Source organism: Zootoca vivipara, chromosome 7 (genome assembly GCF_965207765.1).
Source record: "Zootoca vivipara chromosome 7, rZooViv2.hap1.1, whole genome shotgun sequence".
Taxonomy (NCBI): domain Eukaryota; kingdom Metazoa; phylum Chordata; class Lepidosauria; order Squamata; family Lacertidae; genus Zootoca; species Zootoca vivipara.
This window is the reverse complement of record NC_142590.1, coordinates 32,624,616-32,646,700: the sequence shown is the minus strand read 5'-3', so window position 1 is coordinate 32,646,700 and position 22,085 is coordinate 32,624,616. Positions and strand designations below refer to the sequence as shown.

The 22,085-nt window shown below is 41.4% G+C and overlaps 1 long non-coding RNA gene across 1 annotated transcript; it reads right to left on the bottom strand.

Annotated features, from left to right (window-relative positions):
- Nucleotides 1–1,395: 1,395 nt before the first annotated feature.
- On the bottom strand, nt 1,396–17,904 carry LOC148685029 (uncharacterized). Its single transcript, XR_015951008.1, has 5 exons — nt 17,806–17,904; nt 16,991–17,029; nt 15,954–16,186; nt 13,937–14,000; nt 1,396–4,431 (listed from the first exon to the last, which is right to left on the bottom strand). It is a non-coding gene; the product is annotated as an uncharacterized LOC148685029 (long non-coding RNA).
- Nucleotides 17,905–22,085: the final 4,181 nt, after the last annotated feature.

Sequence of the window (22,085 nt, the reverse complement as noted above, 5' to 3'; positions counted from 1 at the left end):
GGACCAGAGCACGCCAGGCACTTCTGTCTTCCACTGCCTCCCACAGGTAGAATATTACCTTCAATAATACTTTACTTGCTTCTTGGCACCCCAGGAAGGCAGCTTTATTCTCCCAAGCTTTTCATGGGTGATTAATTTTATTATTCATCTCCATCTGCATTTGTTGCTGATTTTTCTGTTGCTTTTACTGTTTTGTGAGTAAAAATAATAATAATTTCATGTTCACTGTTAAATCAGCCAATTACAACAAACAAATTGCATTCTTCTTTCCCTCTGTGTGGAAATAGAAAATAACATCAGCGGAAAGACAGGTAGGGAGAGTAGGGAGAAGCAATGGGTACACAACTGTACCATTACACAGGACAGAAATTAAATATATGGTGCATTGAGTAATGGAGACTTCTAATGCAAAAGGTTGACAAGCAGAAATTCAGCCGAGACTCCATCACTGTCTGTTAGGAAAGTTACATCCATTGAATTACTGCCTGCTATACCATTGTTAAAGGGCACATGTGCTTAAGAACACAGTGAAAACTAAACCTGTTTTAAGATTCAGGAAGCATCACATGGATCAGGGAAGAAAGCATAATTCAGATGACTTACAGTTTGCTTTTAGCTCATATAATCTATTTAGTTCCCACAGCAACCAGATTGTATTATAAAAATACTGAATGCTAAAGGAATTTGCACTGGTCCCGAGTTCAGCTTTAACTGGATTTTGAAAGAGCAATAACAGAAATGGATTAGTTGAAGGAACTCTTGGCAAAAACCATTTCTCAGCGGCTGAAAAGTCTATCGTAACTATCTCAGTAGGATATGCTACGGTTGACTACATATGTGCCTTTAGGAGACGAAGGATCCTTTTACTCGATGTGGCTGCTGTGTATGTATATTTGTGCTGTACCTCCAGGCCTCATTATATATATTTTTGTATATCATTAACAACAACCAACCACTGGGGAGAAAAAACCCAGAAGCCAACTAGAACAGAAGTTCTTAACCCTTTTCAGTCCATGGCTCCTTTGACCAAGTTCCCCCCCTCTTTTTGTGTGTGTGTCTGGCTCCCCTGTGAAATATTGGGTTAAAACTTATGTTGTTTCATCATTTAGCAGTTTTGCCTATCGTTTTTTTAAAGGCTTAAAAAATTGTGTTTACATCTGGTTGCTAGAAGAGGAAGGAGGTGCATGAGGTGCGAAGGGATGCATTTTGTTCTCTCTTTTTTGGCATGTGGGTGCAGGGGAGGGGAGTGGGTTGCTGCAACCAAATGGAGAGGTCTCATACTGGCAAATTCAGCTTGTGCAATTTGGTGCTCTTGGTCAGCAAACTACTCCCCCCCCCAAAAAAAACCTGGACCTTTTGCAATAAAGGAAGTGATGTGGAAATGCACTGGACACTATGGGGTTACACTTGTTTATTGCAACATCATGTAACCCCTCAGCAAACAAATCAGAACAAATGCTCAATACCCTGTTTCCCCTATTTTAAGACGTAGTCATAAAATAAGCCATAGCAGGATTTTTAAGCATTCAAGGAATATAAGCCATACCCCCAAAATAAGACATAGTGATAGGCGCAGCAGCAATGCCGGCCGCAGGAGGAGGAGGAGGAAAAAAATAAGACACCCCCTGAAAATAAGCCATAGTGTGGTTTTTTGAGGAAAAATACATATAAGACGGTGTCTTATTTTCAGAGAAACAAGGTAAATAGGCAACATACTTAACCTCCCTTGAAACTTTGCAAACAAATCAGGAAGCGTGCTCAATATACAGGCCACCTGGCAGTGACCTAACATGCAAACTTTTAAGTTCGAGGTGCAAAGCTGACAAAGTAGCCAACCCAAACTGTTCTATCAAACGATTAATTGGGGGAAATTAAACTGATTTGGGTGATCGGAAAGGTGTAAATTAACCAAGAATGTATGTCTTTGGGGTGATGTGTATAGGAGATTATTTGGTTAACCTATTGTGAAATGTAAATTCTATGGATTATTTCTAAAGCTGCAAATATGCTTATAAATTAGCATGTGCAAATTTAGTCAATGGTCCAGGGCCTCTGAAACATGTAAGTACCTAGTCAGGGCTCTGCTTACCATTACACATGTTGGTATGTAACATCTAATTCAGACATGAGTCATGCTCAATTAACTACTGTTCCTTCAGCATAAAAGTGAGCTCTTAGAACCACAAAATCTTGATGCTGCTGAACAGCAAAGAATTCTATTCTTGCAAAAAGAAGCAGAATAAATCTCTGGTTTAAGGTAGGCAGCTTCATTTTGTGAAACTTAATATTGTGAGGCACTAACTGCTCCTGCATGTAATAAAGCACTTACCTAACATTTATGCAAATATACAAAGCAATTGCTATTTGAATGAGAATACAAGAGTTACATATTAAGGACATCCCTCAATAAAGCTCTTAAAATATAATATACTGGATTTTAATAAGCTTAAACCAATATAACCAAGCTGCATTCTGTTTTGCCAATTGGTGCAATACTACCCTAAAGTTTGGTGGAAGCTCACAGAGGAATTCAATATATGGCAGCCCCATGACAGATATCTGCATTTAGGAACCAGAGATTCTCTTTCTCTTCCAATTATGGTTGCCATTTCAAACTTTCAGCTCATATTTAGCATATAGTCAAGGGAGAGGAAGAAGACGTCATCAAGATCTACTTTTTGCCTGTGCCAATGCTCTTTACTGGAAGACCTTTAGTTTAGCATTAAAATAGATTTCCTTTGATCTCATATAAGCTTCTCATGATGTACCTGAACACCTGGACTCCCTTCCCTCAGCCACCTGGATTTACTTCCAGGTTCTCATGGCTTGAGGATTAAACATTTCAGTTTAGAATGTTCTGGTTGAAGCCGAATGTCCGTTGAGGAAGTATCTGGAAATTGTCTGTATGGCTGAAATGTCAGTAGAAGATGAAGAATCTAATCCACCTGGAATTCATGTGCTCACCAGTGCTGTCTGACCAAATATCACATATCCTCTGGGTTTTAAGTCCTACTGATGTTTCAGATCGTGTTAAAATACTTCCATGCATTCGCATGATGATCAAAGCATAAACTACAGAAGATTTCACGTGCTAATGCCAGCCAACAATTTACAGTGGGCAAACAAGGCCTATCTTTAAGGGAAAGACTCAGCTGTTGTAATGGATCAGATATAAGTATCAATAACATTAAGAAACCAGCGGTTGATCAATTTAATCTCCCAGGTCAAATCATGTGGACCCAAGGATCATGAGACAGTCAAACAGGAGTTCTGACCATGCAAAATTGCAGTTTTACAGAGATTGTGGTTTCTCTCCACATTCTAAGGATTCCATATAACTTTCAGTTTACAGTACTATTACGCTTCCTTTAAGAAGATTTTCTCTTGATCCACTTATTCAGGAGAAATTCTTTATTTAAGGTGGCATAGATCTATTGTATACATAATGAATCCATTAATTAAATTTCTATTCCGCATTCCTCCCAAGGATGCTGGGTTTGCAAAAAAGAAAAGAAAAGAAAAAGCAGCAGGAAAAGGAAAAATTAAAAACAACAATCAAATATACTCCCAGCTAAATAATTTCAAGGTCGCCATTAGCGATATATATTTCAGCCATCGAAGGCCTGGGTGAATAGATTTGTTTTAAAATTGTGCCTAAATGTTAATAACGAGGGAGACAGATCACCTCATGGCAGGGCGAGGGGATTCTATAAGCAGGAAACTGTTACCAAGAAGTCCTTGCCATGAGGCACCACCAACTGGGCAGAAGAACCCAGTGGCAGCAGCACCAACAGCCTCCCTTGCCAATGGTAAGGCAAATACTTCTCATGGTAAATTTGACTCTGATAAAATTTAACAACCTGAGGAGATAAAGAGCTTTGTAGCCTGTTAAATGATGAAGATTGTCAAATTGTTTTATACTCTTTTATGAGCCACTTCACACATGGATGCTTATCACTGCAATGTCAAGCGATGATTTGCATGTGTGAAATCTATCCACAGATCTTACAGTTGTTGTTTTTTAAATGTCTAAATAGTTCACTGGCCGTCTTTTATCAAGGATTAATATAACCCAGTCTCAAGTAGATATAAAATCCACGTGTGAAAAACAGGTCATGATGACCACACAAAAAGCAATAAATTACTAAGATGTCTTTACCTATATGAGAGGAAGGTTGTACAGTACTAGAGCTGAGCATAAATTTCAGAGAAGACCCTTTTCTGACAAAATTTCTGAGCTGTTTCTTTCTGAACCTTCTCCACCAAACTTTCTCCAGCATTTCCTCTGTTCCCCCTTGTTCCCCAGAATGATGCTAGGCCCGAGGCACTGTGGATGGTGCAAAATGGTGGACTGGCTGCCAACACATTTCCAGCAGCCCCAAATTTCCTCTGTTATATTTTGTTCGCCTGGAGGTTGTCCTTAGTAGCACCCTGTAATGGAAGAAGAAGGTGGGAGCAGGGAGAAGACATCATTTGAGAGGTGTTTCCAGCTACCCTAGCTGCTGCCTTTGGAAGACTTGCGAGTTGCTGCAGGAGAGGGACTGGGAGGAATATCATGAGATGAAAGTCTCAAGCTCCTTTGTTGTTTTTGCTATTACCAGGAGGTGTATTACCAGGAGGTGCTAATCTTGTTGTGTTTATAGAAGTGAATTGTTCTTATGCTGCTACATTTGCTATTATGTTGTTGTGAAAGTGTTATTGTGATGGTTGATATTCTTTGTTGTACACAGCTTTGAGTATGACTCCTTAATTGTGGAAAAAGTGATATACATATGAAATTATGAATAAGAAGATGGGTAAGAAATAGGACTGGGAATTTTAAGAGTCCATTTGCACACAGCTCTAGAATCCTCTTCCTTTCTCTACTATTATTTTCACTCCCAGTGTTTTCCAAAATGACAAAGAAACGCCATTAAAGACAGACTGCTACATTAACTTTGAAATTGCAGTCTTCCATTATGATAGAAATAAAACAATTTTATAGCTTTCCGTAAAAACCACATAGCTGAATACAATCATGTTTTATCAGACCCCAGAAACAAAGTCTTCCTGTTTTAACCACAACAAAGAGATTACATTTTATTGTCACAATGGCTAACCTTTCCCTATACTTCATGTTATTGAATCCTAAGTATTCGAAGAGCAGCACTCTGAAACCACTACCTTCCAGTATATTTTTAAATTCAAGGTTTTAATAAATTTTCACCATCCCTTCGACACTCTCATTTGAATAAAGCAAACATGGTAATTTTCTTGTCTGGTTCTGTCATAGATCCTAGATCTATTTGGTAGTTAGTTGGCATCTGTCTGTCTCGGGAGACCAGTGAAGCACTACAATCACTCTCACCGATGATCTCTTGTACCTACACAAATCAGGTTAAGCTTATAACTTGTAGCTGCTGCCTCTTGCATTGTTTTTGCTGCATTAGCAGCACTGAAGTGACCTCTCTGGAGCACAAGCCGGGGCAGTGTGTATGGAGGTCCTGGGCTGCCCAGACAAGACTCTCTCTCTTGGCCTCGCTGATGTGGTCCAAAGGAAAGGAAAGCAATATTTGGCTGCAGGAATTGCTGGAAGGGGGTGTACAAGGCGCCATTCAGTGCACCTTCAAGGGTGAAGTCAAATTGTTGGAGAGTTACAGCGCCTGCTGTGGCTATAGAGCAGGCATGGCCAAACTTGGCCGTCCAGCTGTTTTGGGACTCCAAATCCCATCATCCCTGACCACTGGTTCTGTTAGCTAGGGATGATGGGAGTTGTAGTCCCAAAACAGCTGGAGGGCCAAGTTTGGCCATGCCTGCTATAGAGACTGACATATGATGAATTAGGAAAAATTCTAAGATGTATTTATCAAGCCATACCAATTTGTTCTAAGTATTGTCAAGCATTTATCTTTGAAGATATGTTTGCACCCATTTTGTCAGATCTTTTAATGTTTGCTTGATTATGGTTTTCTTTCTTGAATTTTTGAAAATACATTTTAGTAGCTGGAACAGACCACCCATCTCTGAGAGGTGGTTAAGGCTGAGAGAAAATGACTGGTCCAAGGTCATGAGATATAAAATGATGTTGACACATAATGACCCTGAAACAACAGATAAGGGCATAGGGCTGGTCCACCCACAGTTTAGTTGGATGTTAGCATGATAAACCATTGTTGCGCAGGAGAGTTTCAGTGTTTGAATATTGTATGTTTGAATGTTCAGTGCCAGCTGAACTCCACTGGTGCTGCTTTCGATACAACCCCATGGTTTCAGACAGGCAAATTTCTCACTGCAGAGCAAGCAGCCAACAATATACAGTAACTGAACTGAAATAAAGCATCCTTCGGTATTGCAGTAAAACCAAGGGGGAAATTAGAGCAAACCTAAACTTAACAAACATGTTCAATACGTGGATCAGAATTAAAAGATAACTAAGCCCCACCTTTGCAAGCAACCATTACAATGAACAAACAGAAAACAAAAACATACTTGGCAATTTACATCTCTGTAAAATAATATGGATTAACTGAAATAACAAAACTGCTTGAAAACAACACTTTATTTTAATTGAAATTAAGAGGAAGAGATGACAATGGATTTAAAGAAGATTGGAAGGACTTTATTGCATATATACAGAAGCAATGTACGCAGGTTAATACATTAGCAGGATTTTAAAAAGACTTGTAAAGACATTATGACTGGACAATAAGTAATTTTAATGGTTTTATAATTTAAAATGGACATGCGGTATGATGATAAACAATGGAACCAGGGAAGGGACTACAACACTTTAAAGTTTAGCAAGAAAACAACACTTTAAAGTTTAGCAATTAATGCAATGCAATTAATGCTTAATGAATAGACACAGTCAATTCCAAGAAATCACAGAAGCTAACCTCGCACTGATTTTTTTAAAAAAATAAATCAAAATAATTAAGGCAAACATATAAAATTAGATACAGCAGCTGATTACAAAGGTAGCTAGGAAATATACTGTTTTGAAAACTAAAAAGCCAGAGATCTAAAATACCTTGCCTTCTTTAGTATGTCAGCATAGCTAACAGTGAGCCTGCGTTTGGACATTAAGCTACCGTAAGACAAACCACAGCTTAGCAGCAGCAACATGAGAGACAGAAGGAGCACAATGGTTGCAATCTTCTCCTTGAACACTGCAGGTTCACCTTGAATTCGTAAGCTATGGTTTTAACTGTGGTTTAAAGTGGCATGCAAACCAGGCTTATATTTTCTTCCACACTGTATAAAATTATGGTTACTATCTCCTTGAGGAAGCCAATATATAGTTTAGCAAAAAAAAAAAAATCCTAAAAATGAATTAGGGAAAATATGGTATAAGGTCTATTCTCCTCCGAGTCTATCCCTTTGACAAATATTTTATTTTTCTCATTTACGTGTCTTTTTGACTTAATCACTTTCTTTCAAAAAAATATATGCCTTGGGCCAACTTTTAATTTATTTCACATTTTATGACTTTGTCTATGGCACTAAAAAATGTGCCAACTGAATTAAGGCAATAAATATTGCTTTTATCAAACTTGTTTCACTTACTTTTCTGAGCCCCTTTAAGGAACATTTTTGGCTATTTGCACTTCAAGGTCACAGTATAACCTCAAGTGAATATGAACACAAATGACTGCTTCAATGGTTGTCTCATTTTATATTTTATATCCCACAATGTATTAAAAATTCATATCCAGATTACAGCATTTCCTGTTTAACATTCCACATGCAAAGTTGTTGCTGAAGGCAGCCCTGTTTAGGAAGGCTTCTAATGTTTAATCGATTATTTTATTTTTCTGTTGGAAGCCGCCCAGAGTGGCTGGGGAAACCCAGCCAGATGGGTGGGGTATTATTATTATTATTATTATTATTATTATTATTATTATTATTATTTATTTGCATAAAGGTCCATTCTTCTGGGCTCAGACCATGGTTGGTTTAGGTATTGCAATAAGTGGTTGGGGTGCTGGCCTGGACCACTGTGACTTGGCAATGCATTGCCCCTACTAGATGTGTGCATCATTATCAAAGAACTCTGGGGGCAAGACAATAATCAGAATAGCTCTTCAATTTATTGCAAATTGCAAACAATGTATTGTTTCAGGCAACTTTTCCATAAATAAAGAGTAGAGTTAACATTGTAGTGTTCTGTGTTGGATTTTGGGTAGGTCTGTAAAATGAGAAGTATGGTGCACATTCCTGAAGACGAAGGAATCTCCTTTTGTTCATTTTAAAACTGCATTCTAATCTTACTACTTGAATCACGTGACACATGGCTGCTCACAAATTTTGCCACTTCAGTGCCATTAGAATTTACCATTATACCTCAATCAGTCTTCCCTTTGTTAGTTCCTCCTTGGCTTCTTTTAATTTTTCTACCGTGGCCTTAGGAAGATTTACAAGTTGGGATTTACAGCATCCATTTTGCGCAAGCAACTTTCTGTCTCATCATTCAACCTGCTCTGCTGTCACCCAGATCTCCTCTCCTCCCCCAATAAAATAAAAATTGAAATACTACCATAAATCTATGTAAATAAATTTACATTTTTGTTTTTGTTTAGTCGTTTAGTCGTGTCCGACTCTTCGTGACCCCATGGACCATAGCACGCCAGGCACTCCTGTCTTGCACTGCCTCCCGCAGTTTGGTCAAACTCATGTTCGTAGCTTCGAGAACACTGTCCAACCATCTTGTCCTCTGTCGTCCCCTTCTCCTAGTGCCCTCAATCTTTCCCAACATCAGGGTCTTTTCCAAGGATTCTTCTCTTCTCATGAGGTGGCCAAAGTATTGGAGCCTCAGCTTCACGATCCGTCCTTCCAGGGAGCACTCAGGGCTGATTTCCTTAAGAATGGATAGGTTTGATCTTCTTGCAGTCCATGGGACTCTCAAGAGTCTCCTCCAGCACCATAATTCAAAAGCATCAATTCTTCGGCGATCAGCCTTCTTTATGGTCCAACTCTCACTTCCATACATCACTACTGGGAAAACCATAGCTTTAACTATACGGACCTTTGTCGGCAAGGTGATGTCTCTGCTTTTTAAGATGCTGTCTAGGTTTGTCATTGCTTTTCTCCCAAGAAGCAGGCGTCTTTTAATTTCGTGACTGCTGTCACCATCTGCAGTGATCAAGGAGCCCAAGAAAGTAAAATCTCTCACTGCCTCCATTTCTTCCCCTTCTATTTGCCAGGAGGTGATGGGACCAGTGGCCATGATCTTGGTTTTTTTGATGTTGAGCTTCAGACCATATTTTGCGCTCTCCTCTTTCACCCTCATTAAAAGGTTCTTTAATTCCTCCTCGCTTTCTGCCATCAAGGTTGTGTCATCTGCATATCTGAGGTTGTTGATATTTCTTCCAGCAATCTTAATTCCGGCTTGGGATTCATCTAGTCCAGCCTTTCGCATGATGAATTCTGCATATAAGTTAAATAAGCAGGGAGACAATATACAACCTCGTCGTACTCCTTTCCCAATTTTGAACCAATCAGTTGTTCCATATCCAGTTCTAACTGTAGCTTCTTGTCCCACATAGAGATTTCTCAGGAGACAGATGAGGTGATCAGGCACTCCCATTTCTTTAAGAACTTGCCATAGTTTGCTGTGGTCGACACAGTCAAAGGCTTTTGCATAGTCAATGAAGCAGAAGTAGACGTTTTTCTGGAACTCTCTAGCTTTCTCCATAATCCAGCGCATGTTTGCTATTTGGTCTCTGGTTCCTCTGCCCTTTCGAAATCCAGCTTGCACTTCTGGGAGTTCTCGGTCCACATACTGCCTAAGCCTGCCTTGTAGAATTTTAAGCATAACCTTGCTAGCGTGTGAAATGAGCACAATTGTGCGGTAGTTGCAGCATTCTTTGGCACTGCCCTTCTTTGGAATTGGGATGTAGACTGATCTTCTCCAATCCTCTGGCCATTGCGGTTTTGAAATGCCCCTGTAATTCTTAAGAGATGGTGATTCCTTTGTATTGAGTCCATGACGTATAGCAACGCTAAAGCGGTGATCGCTCAGAGATTGGGGGATATCGCCAGACAGGAGGACATAGCCCGCGTGAAATCTGGGATGTTTTTAGGGGAGCAGGTGTATCAGGCTGCACCAGCCTGTTACTTGGCGGATATCCACTCATAGCTGCCAAGTTTTCCCTTTTCTCGCGAGGAAGCCTATTCAGCATAAGGGAAAATCCCTTTTAAAAAGGGATAAATTGGCAGCTATGTATCCACTACGTGGAATACCGCAGATTACTTACTGCAGCCAGACTGAACGTTCTTGATTCGGCGGTTTTGAGGGGAAGATTTGGAGGAGTCCCATACAGTCAGAGAACATGCCATTGTGCCTTGGGTGAGGTAGAATCCACAGAACACATTTTACTGAGTTGTCTCTTTTATAATGATTTAAGGCAATATCTTATAACCCCATATTTATCTCACTTTAGTTCCCGACTAAGAGACTGGCACGCAACATATTTGCTAAACAAGCCCCCTGGGAAAATAACCTTCTCGGTGGCTAAATTCCTCTTCCTGGCGCTCAAGTGCCGGAAACGTATAATCAAATGCCTTGATGTGGGTTACCTGTAGGAGGTTCAGTAGCGCGGTCATACTTCATTTACCCTGTTTCCCCCTTTTTTAATACGTAGTCATAAAGTAAGCCATGGCAGAGTTTTTAAGCATTTGAGAAAAATAAGCCATACCCCGAAAATAAGCCATACTTCCGCGCCGCGGAAACCAACCCCCACAGGCACCTCAACTCACAGAGTCACTCCATGCGGCCGGCACTGCAGGAGCGCGATCAGCTGTGAAGCAGTGCTCCAAAAGCTTCCGCTTAACAGCTGATCGCACTCCCGCCTTGCTGGCTGCATCCCTGCGCTCCGCCTTCTCGTCCACCGCCGTCCCTGCCGCTTCCGTGCTTGCCACCACTGCTGGGCTCACTGCTTCTTCATTGCCTGGCCCGGCCAAGGAGCTTGGAGTGCCCTGCAGCGGCGGGCAGAGCGCCTGAGCCAGCGGCCTCCGCCTGGCCCGGCCAAGGACGCCTGCCGCCCCACCACCCGGAACTGGTGGCTGCTGCAGCGCCGAGCACTCAAGAGAACCCAGCAGCGCCCTGAGCCGTAAAAACCGTACTGGTAATAAAAAAAAAGACATCCCACCGAAAGTGAGCCACCCCGTGTTTTTGAGGAAAAAAGTTATAAGATGGTGTCTTTAAAAAGTCAAAACACAGTATGTATCCCTCTGATGCCTTCAGTTTTATATTTTTATATTTGTATTGAGAAATGTTTTTCTTTCTGACTATCGGTCGAATAAAGTATTTTGATTCCTGGGCTTACAATGAAGCAATTTCCTTGAAGTCGGAGACTGCAATATATTTTCACATTAGTGATCTCGTCCTAAAATCCAAGCATTTACATTCTTTCCATGACTTTTCTTCAAGCCTCCGTACTGATAACCAGTGATATCCTAGAGGTTAATAAATGTTGAATAAGGCTTTGCTAGAAAATTATTTGACTTATAGAAATTGATGGAAAACTGGAAGGGTTTTGTCCTTGTGCAGATGATCCTAATTAGGCCTTTGTACCACTGAATAATGAATGTCCTAACTTTACACATGGTACTTTGTTTGTAATGAAGATTTGTGTTCATCTTCACTATTTTCTACACATATTTGGTTTTCTTTTTATGCCCTGTTTGACTAGACAGAGGATTATTGCCAAAGGCAGCCTTGTTATTTCCATTTAGTCTTCTCATTCTGCAGTGGAAGAGGAGGAGGAGGATTTACTTTGCTTTACTGTTTTGTCCTTGGGATTTCTGCTTCTTTTGAATCATTGTGTAATACTGAGAAAACCTGCAGGGAAGGGGAAACATATTAGTTCTGCAGAGCTGCAGACTCCTTGATTCCTGCTGCTGCAGATGATTGCCCTGTGTGACGATGTGCTGCAGGAGTGAGACCACCCTGTCAACACAGAGTTCTCCTGGCCATATTTTATATCACAATGGTCGAAACTGCTCAGTTCGAACATTCTCTTTGCATACTCAGAACTGCATGCGACCTACGAGCACAGGAATGGACTGGGAACATGTGCAGCTGAAACAGCAATAGAGTTATGGGATCAAAAACACCAAGCCACAGTCAGAGCTCTCTCTGTTGCATTTTGTGAGCCCATTTCAAAGACCTACACTGAGTGCTTACAGTAATCCAACTATGGCAAAGGTAAATGGCGTGTTTATGTGGTTGCCACCTAAGTGGGCAGAAGTCAAAAGCGTTTCTTTAGAAATGTTGGAACTGAGCATGCTCTAGGATTGGGCCTTTAGGAGTAGTTCCAAGGTAGGTGCTAGAGTTAGAACTGTATATACCCCCCTCCTCCGAAATAAAGCCACTTTATAGTAAGCATGGCAAATTACTTAGGAACAGGCACAGCTGACACACCCATTTAAGCTGCTCAAAAGTTCTCTCAGCTGCTGCTGAAAATCTGGGGGTGCAAAACTGGGTCCAGGTGCACCCCAGAGCTACAATCCAGATTCTTCAAGAGGAATGCAATGCTTTCCAAAACAGAGAACATATGCCAACTCATGGGTCAGCAGTCCTACTGCTCAAAAGCTGCCATGAATGGAGTTGTAAAGGAGGAGGCTCACAGTTTTGAGGTGCTCCTTGAGCATTCCTTCGGATTTGTTTCCAGGGCATTTACACAACAGTTATGCTCCATTCATCCTGATTTGCTTTTCACTTTCCTAACTGCAAAAAGTCTGTTCCCCTCACCACAAGTGGACTTGTTTTACAAGGGCAACAGGAGCTTATTAATCCATGTTAACTGTGCAGACCTAAAGTTCCAGTACATGCTTGCATTCGCAGTGCCTTCTATCAGCTTCAGGTGTTTTACCAGCAAGGAGCCTATCTGAGCAGAAATCACCTTGCTACCATTATTCACAGTGTGGTGTCCTAGTTGGATTCCTGCAGTTGATAACAAAACATGAATCCAGAGCCTCAGCTACATTAGTAAAAAAAAAAAGAAGAAGACAAAGTTATAACACTGTGACACCAGCTGGCGCTATAGACCTGAAATCAAAACTCTATGAAATTTCCCATTGTGAGCTTTAAAATGTTTTCCCCCCCCAAGCATTTTTTTATAGCTGTGTAGATGCAGCCCAGGTTATAGCACCATCATCTGCTCTGACTTCCAATCAGCTTCTGGGCTCAATTCAAAGTGCCTAATGAAGTGAGGTGGGTGATTACAAGGAAGAGGATCATTTTGGCATTCATGCCCTCCCTAGAAAGGTTCATCCAGTCCCCATATTTATGATATTTTAGGTGCTGGACAAATACTTTTTTTTCTTTCCCAGATGAGCATAGTCATATGATGTTCTTAGATTCTTGCACCAAATGTTATGCTTCCCCCCCCCTCCCAATTTTAAATTTTGCTTAGCTCCTATGCCTGGGCTGTGTTTTTTATTTTTCTTTTTCTTTTTGCATTTTGTGTTGTTTATAATTGGTTTTACCATTTTTATTTCTTGCTTAAATGATGGATTGCTTCTGCACATTTAATAGGTTGTACTGCCCAGAGACCTATACTGTATGGGCAGTATATATAGTAAACAAACGAACACTGTGCCTGGATATTTGTATACCACATATTTTAAAACTTTTGTTCATGGTATGAATAACTAAAATATGCTTTTGAAATATTAAACCAAAGGGGTTATTCCCAGCATTTTTCCACATGCAAAATGCTGGTTCATGTGCTGCATGATTATGTCCCATGACTATGCAACTCAGAATTCAGATAAATAGTAGGCAGTTCTATTACAGGCGGTAAATTCTACTGAGATTAATTTGTCAGGTATTTTGGCGTTGTAGTGGGAGAAGTCTGCAGCTGTGGCTGCTTTAATATCTCAGAGATAAGCTGTACTTTTGAGATTTGTAAGAGGTAAAAAAATAAATATCCCATCAAGGCTGATTCCTTACTTTGCTTGTAATGTAGCTTGTTGCAGACATGGTTGCATTTCCTTATCTTCTTTTCAGACCAGCACTTAAAATATATAAAAAAGATTTGTGCCAGGGTTACTCTGTGACTAGGAAGCTCTATTCTAAACTAATATTGTCCATTTGGGCTGTGATTAATTCGTGATGGGAGAAAATTCACTCTGGATATGCTCAGAATCAAACCCTGGCACTGATGGTTTTTGGTTCTCAACTTGCAGGTCCTATGGGTCCTATGGGTGCACCTCGTTCAAATCCACAGCTTCGCTGATCCATGGTTATTCCCACATTACCCAGTGGGCAATATGACTTTGAATAAGAATAAGAAGTTATTATTTATACCCCGCCCATCTGGCTGGGTTTCCCCAGCCACTCTGGGTGGCTTCCAACAGAATATTAAAATACAATAGTCTATTAAAACTCCTGCCAACCTAGCAGTTTGAAAGCACGTCAAAGTGCAAGTAGATAAATAGGTACCACTCTGGATAGCTTTTATAAGCCAGGATGGACAAGGATCAAGGAGACAGGTGGTTGGTTTCACTTGTCCAGGCAGCCTCAGAGGTAACAGATTGGAATTGATCCCATGCAACTTGACTAGACAGAACTCTAGCACTCTCCCAGCCTGGCCCTGCTCCCACAGTGGAGTCTACCTCTTCCCGAATCGGAGCGACTTTATCTGCACAAAACTTTGCAAAATCAGGAGACTTTGCAGAATTGCAGGAGATCATGTGGCCCGTACTGGGCCCTGGTGGAGCAGGTGGTTCCGCTAAATTGCGAACCACCTGAAAGAGTCTCCTGCTGCTGTTTTCTGCAGATGCAATAGCGGCGGTGAAGAAAGTCTTCTTTGCTGTTGCTCCCGCCACTTGGTAGGCTCGACATTGAGTTCTAACCTGTGTCCAGTCAGCTTCAGAATGAGTTATCCGCCACCAGCGCTCTAGCCATTTCAGTGATTGTTTCATTGCCCTCAGATCTGTGGGAAACCATGGGGCTGTCTGGGCTCCATGCAATTGGAGAGGGCGCTTCGGAGCCAAACAGTCAATAGCCCTGGTTAACTCCACATTCCAGCGGGCCATCAGGGAATCAGCTGAAAGGCCATCAACATGGGATAAAGCATCCCCTACCACTCTCTGAAAACCATTTGGATCCATTAAGTGGGGGGAAGACCATCTGAATCGGTCCCACCTCCCTGCAGAGGGGAAGGGTCATGGAGAAGTCCAGTTGCACCAGGAAGTGATCTGACCATGACACTTCTTTAGTTTCACTTTTACTTAGTGTCAGATCACAACATCCATAGAGCTGAACACCAGATCCAAGGCATGTCCATGGCTATGAGTTGGGCCAGATTTATTCAGGGACAGCCCCATGGAGGTCATGCTTTCCACGAATTCCCGAGCGGCTCCTTGTAAGGTCATGTCGGCATGGATGTTAAAATCCCCTAGGACAACCAAACTAGGTGTCTCCAGGAGAACATCCGCCACGACCTGAAGCAGCTCGGGCAGGGAATCCTTGGTGCAGCAACAAAACTTGTCAAATCATCTCTTGAGCTAATTTAAGGCAGCAGAAACTGAACTGATGCAAGGAATGTGGCATTCTACCTTGTTTTTACAAAGAATTATTCAAAATGGAAGAAATCTAAGATGATGGGAAGAGGAGCCTGCTGTATCAGGCCACTGGCCCATCAAACTAGAAATTGATATTGTAGTGTGGTAGCACCTAAACTTTGGAACTCCCTGCATCTTGACATCAGGCTAGCACCTTCACGGTACTTTCTTTGACGCCTGCTTAAAAAACAAGCCCACCCCGATGCGTTGATAGTTGACAAAGTGTTTTAATCTGTATGTAGTTTATCACTGATCTTAATTTTTTTAATTTTTTAAAAATAGTTGTTTTAAAAACATTTTGTTCTTTTTGTAAACTGCTTGGAGTTGTTTTTTTGAAAAAACAACAACAAGCAATGTATACATTTTATTAAATAAATTAAACAAAGTCCTGGATTCTGTACCTGTGGGAAACTGTGGAAGCACAAAAACACTCTGCCCTCCTGTTGTTTCCAGAAACTGGTGTTCAGAAGCATTACTGTCTCTGATCATTGAGGCAGATCATTGATAGCCTTATCACAGCTACTAGCCATTGATATTTGAATGGTTCCTTGCCCTCTTTATGCCCTGTGCTGCTTTCCTAGCTCTTGTACAGCTGCCATGCAGACATGCAGAATTTTTGATCGGGATGATTTTCCTGAAATGGAAATGAAGTGATGGAACAAACTTGCTAACTGTCTGTGTAACATAAGAACTTTGTGAGAAAAAGTTTGGTGACAGGGTAAGTATTTCTCCCCCCTCCCCTTTATACAGCATGCGTGCTTAATGGAACCTCTTTGGTTCCATTAGCTGGTGATAATGTGGTAATTATGTGATACAGTCCAGTGTAAAACATTGACTCAGTGTGTGGCTTGGTTGAGAAAGGCAAATGCCATGCGAAGGTTCATTAGGAAAGGGATTAAAAGTATCATAATGACTTTTATAAACACGCAGCCGTGTTTGAAAAACAGTGTACAGTCTCACCATCTTGAAAAGTAATACTGCAGAGATGAAAGGCTTGTAGAACAGAGTGGCCAAAATTACTGGTAGCAAGCCATTGGGAGCACCTTTCTAAAGAATGAAGGCTGTCACTGGAAGAGATTTAGGCTGAAATACTATATGCACTTAATGGGAGTAATTCCCACTGAATTCAATGGGGCTTTCACTTTGTAACATGTACTTAAAGAGCTTTACTTTGGCTGAATGAAGCCCACAGGCTGTTTCCATTTACTGTAATAGCGTTTGGTGTGAAAGATGATTATTTCCACTGTTCACACTTTACATCTATTCCCCTGTGTAAGTGATGGAGGATTTCAAATGCAGCAAGTTAATAAACAACACTGACTGGTATATATTTTGGAGTACTAATTTTGTCAGTGGCTTGTACACCACTGGTATTCGAATCAAGCCATAAAATATGAGCTTGTATGAAGTGTCAAGAGTATAACAGGTAAACACTTACAAATCGTAGGGCAGTTGCTAAGACAATTGACTCTCGGTTCTGAAAAGGAAGAAGATAAATTATGAAATATAAGTGATGTATATTTAACCCTCCTGCCATGCAGTGGCTCCATCTGCTCCCATTGCTATGAATAATCATGATTTCCCTGCCTTAAAGGGCTTCTGTGTTCAAGGCACTTGTCCAGTGTGTCAGTTAAGAACAAAAGGTCCCCCAAACAAATTGTGGGATTTATTATATCCCACAAAACCAAACCAGATGAACTGTAGATGAAGCTTTTGAATTCAGAAAATGAATTAAACAACAATCATGTTAGCACTGACTTGGATTTTTACATAGCATAGAAACTATATCAAATGTAAAAGGAGAAAAGGGCCCCTGAACCTTTAATAGTCATATGAGAACAGAACGTTGGATTCAATGGGCCATTGGCCTGCTCCAACAGGCTTACCTTATATTATTGGGGCTAAAAGAAGTGAGTATTGGATTAAAACTAAGGGCTTAGACACACTTCCTCTTATCCTGCTGCTTTGCACTGGGGAGAATGGCTGTTCAGCACTTAATTGGAGCAAATGGCAATTTGGGTTTCCCAAACTGGGTTTTCTATCGCTAAAGAGTGGGTTTTCCATTGGAAAGGAGGGGGGGCAAGGGCAAAACCACTTGGACTTGTGCCTAGATAGTGTGAGCCAAGTGGAAAACCATTTGGACCCATGCTTTCTAGATATGCCGCAAAGCGGAAGAATGGGCGAGCCCTTAGTATGCTTATCAAGACAGTAGGAAGGAAATAAATAAAAATTATGGTCTGAGAGAAGCCGTACCTTTAATATTACTATTTAAGCTCCATATTTTAAATTTTCTCTTTCTTTTCGCTCCTATCTGATCACCACCTCCCTGTCCCTCCGCTTTGCACAATGAGAACATTCCTTGTGTGTACTTTTCTGGAGAGGTGGCTATGGCAACAGTGAATGGGAGGGCCAGTAATTGTGTGCTCTCTTGCTTAAGTGGTTGAGTAGAAGGCCACTTGAAAAGTCCTCACGTAAAAGTGCTCATAAATTCCACTGGTGATTGCAATTTTACTTCTGGCTTTTACTTTTGCCCCATCCCGCTAGAATGTAGGTGCAGGAAGAGGCAGCAAATGGTTCAGCTGTGATTTAAGGACCCTTGAAGCTCACTTTGAGTGGGCAGTCCCATGATGGCCACAAGCTTCAGATCACTCATTTGCAGCCATTGTCCCTTGTCAGCTATACACAAGTGTTTTCTAAAGAGGCCCTTCAAGTATTGTAAGCCTCATGCCATTAAATGATGGTCAGCAGGTCCCAAGGGATAGATCTCACTTTCTTGTGCCCAGGCTGGAGCCAGCCAGCTGTGTATGGTTTAGCCAGCCTTCCTTCACTACCAAGGTGCCTCAAGGTGCTCCTTGGTTGTACTCTTGTGCCTATTTACCGTATGTATTTGTTTATCCTGCTCTTCAGCCAAAACCAGCTCCCAGTGTAGGTTAAAAATGTCACTGGTAAGCCAGTCCCCGCTTTTAGGCTAACAATCTATAAAGCATGTGGCAAAAGCAAAAGGAATTGTGAAGAAGGGGGGAAAGCAAACTCTTTGTTTGTCAAAGCAAGGTTTATGAGGGAAAATCTCATGTGAGGGGAAAAGGGAAGGTGGAGAAAAGAAGGTGGCAAATGACTCTCCTTATCACATGGTTGCAGGCCTGTTGTGAGTGTCTGCAGTGAGAGGAACCTGGCAGCCCTGCTGATGAAATTGTAGCCTACTGACAATTAAGGGTGCCAATATCTGGAGGAACCATCTGACTAGCCAAAGAAAGAAAGAAAAAGAAAGAACAGCTGGAAAAGTGCCCCTTTTCTTGTTTTCTTTGCCAATTTAGGATGTATTTCTTTGTTTTGCTACTTTGATTTTAACTGCCCCCTCAACGTCTCAAAGTGACTCACACAGAAAAGAAATAAAAGACATACTACACAATTTGAACAAATGTAACAATAATAGCATTAATACGTAACAAAAATGTCCCTTTCCCTTTCATCCACAATTATAGATAGAGCCATCAATTTCAGTTCTCTCAGTTTCCCAATTTTAAATCAGTTCTCCACACTTTGCAGCAATTTGTCATTAAAAATAAAAAAACCTCATGATTTCCCCCCCAGCATTTAAGTATGGATTTCTTCTAACACATTTTTATATGCAGTTTTGAGTAATGTACACATTTTTTCAAGCAAGTTTCCCTAACACAATTCATTTTGGTCATCTCCCAAAATAAAACCTACGCAGGAGAAGTTGGTTCCATGTGACTGGGACCCCTGATCTTTTCCTGGACATGATATGTGCTCTTGTGACTAACCCGCGGTCAGGCTGTGATGGCTAGTGGTGGGTATTTTATGCCCAGTGAAGACTAATGCCTATGGCACTCCACATGTTGTTGGACTACAACTCCCACCACCCCTGTGCTGGCTGGGACTGATGGGAGTTGCAGTCCAACAGCATCTGGAGAGCCCCAGATTCCTGCCTTAAGAAAAATCCATTGTGACCCAGAAGTATTTTCCTCTATTCTCAATGGTGTAAGAGTTGGTTGAGGTTGCTCAGTGAGGCGCTTTGTATGTGCTCAGAGGCACTTCACATGTTCTAGTGCAGAGTGCTTAAACTGAAAACAGGTGGTGGGGCTAAGCAGGACCCTGGCCAGAATCAAGTCCTGCTTCTTTTCACTGGGACTTGGGGGTTAGAGCAGTAGATTTAGACTAAGATACTTGACTTCAAATGCTGGCCAGGCAACAAAGCTTGCTAGGTAAAATTGGCCTGGTCTACCTCACAGGGTTGTTGTAATAATTGTGAAAGGGTGTGTGTGGGGGGGAGTTATGGCATCCTTTTGCTTCAACTTTCATACATATTCTAAGTGTGGTGTCACTTCCCAAAAAAGGGCCTACAACTCTGGGCAACCTTTCCTTAAAAAAGGTCAACAACTTTGGGGTTCCACCAAGAAAAGGTCAACAACTCTGGGAAACGTGTGTGTGTGTGTCGCCGGAGGGATCTTTGTACCACGGCGCCGGATAGGCTTAAGACGGCCCTGGTTGACCATAAAAATAACATTTGCATCCAGATAGTTGAAGCTCCTGTTAGCATACACATCATACAACACTATCATTCCTTGGATGCTTTAAGATTTTTTTTTTTTGCACTGGAACATGTACAGTCAACTCTTTTAAAATGTGTATCTCTAAATGATTTATTGGTTAAGGCTCAAGAGAGAAGTGTTTTGGATTCATAAATTAAAGTCTGTGCAACATTGGAATTTGAATGACAAATTAGATTTGTCTGTCTTTCTGTAAATCATCCCTGATATCGAGTCTCCCTCTCAGTCACTGGGCCTTTTCCCAAGAGGTTGTTTATTGGATTCTTATTTGTACCAATTGCCTGTTATAATATTATTTCTCTTTCAGCAGTAATGGCTGCTGACCTTGATTTTCTGTATATACACAGTTGTAGTCGGTGGCTTTTTATGAACTGCCTATGGTGACCTGCCTTTGAAATCTTAGTGCCCCCTTTTTAGAGGGACTATCTCTTTTTGGTTGTTTCTACAGCAGTTTCTTTCTTTTTCCATTACAGCAATATGACCTTTTCACTGTGTAATTTCAGGGATAATAATTCCCTTGGATAATTTTTTTTTTCTGACTTGAATCTTGGAGTGCTGCTGGTAAAATCAACAACACTGGTTGTTTTTTGGCTACAGCTTTCTACTTTTTTTTGTTAATCATTGGTTTTTCTTTTTCTTTTTTGTTTTTGTATTGTAAACACAGTAACATCTTAGAGAGAGTCAAGCTTGGTTGTGGTCCAATACACTAATGTCTGAAGAAGTAAGGAAATGAAAATACATTCTAGTGTTTACACAATTCAACTGCTATACAGTATAGTCTACTATATAGTATTTTGACTGTGTGCTATTCAATTGGTATATAGCATTTGGACCATTTATCACTTCATTTATCATTTCATTCAACTGATACTTCAACAGTATTTGGACTGTTTCTTACATCTGCTTATATACAGGTTTTACATTGGTTGTTTATTCCACTGAGATATAGTTTTGTATCCTCTTAAAAACCCAGGTGGCGCTGTGGGTTAAACCACAGAGTCTAGGGCTTGCTGATCAGAAGGTCAGAGGATCGAATCCCTGCAACGGGGTGAGCTCCCGTTGCTTGGTCCCAGCTCCTCGGTCCCCGCTCCGGTGGGAAGGTAAACGGCGTTTCCGTGCGCTCCTCTGGTTCGCCCGAAGCAGCTTTGTCATGCTGGCCACATGACCCGGAAGCTGTCTGCGGACAAACGCCAGCTCCCTCGGCCTATAGAGCGAGATGAGCGCCGCAACCCCAGAGTCAGACACGACTGGACCTGATGGTCAGGGCCCCCTTTACCTTCACCCTTTAAAAAGGTAAAGGGACCCCTGACCGTTAGGTCCAGTCGTGACCAACTCTGGGGTTGCGGTGCTCATCTCGCTCTATTGCCCAAGGGAGTTGGCGTACAGCTTCTGGGTCATGTGGCCAGCATGACTAAGCTGTTTCTGGTGAACCAGAGCAGCGCACAGAGATGCCGTTTACCTTTCCGCCAGAGCAGTACCTATTTATCTACTTGCACTTTGACATGCTTTCGAACTGCTAGGTTGGCAGGAGCGAGGGACCGAGCAACAGGAGCTCACCCCGTTGCGGGGATTTGATCTGCCGACCTTCTGATCGGCAAGCCCTAGTCTCTGTGGTTTAGACCACAGCGCCACCTGTGTCCCTTTTGTATCCTCTTCCTGTACCTTATACTGTATATGATATATGTATCTCATTACTTATTTATTATTCTTGCCATTCATTGGTCTGCGACTGGGTTATTTTGCTTGTCTATCACTTAATAGAACCACCCACCGTTTCCTAGTTGACAGGTGTGCACGGAGGGATGGAATTCCTGCTGCCACCTATGATAATGCTGTGCTCTCTTGAAGCTAAATCTATGAGAAACTGTCCAATGAAGAATCTTGCATTTGGGCTGGGGACTGGATTTCATATGCACCTTGCCATTTTCCTCTCGATGAGGATGATTTATTTAATTTCTATAC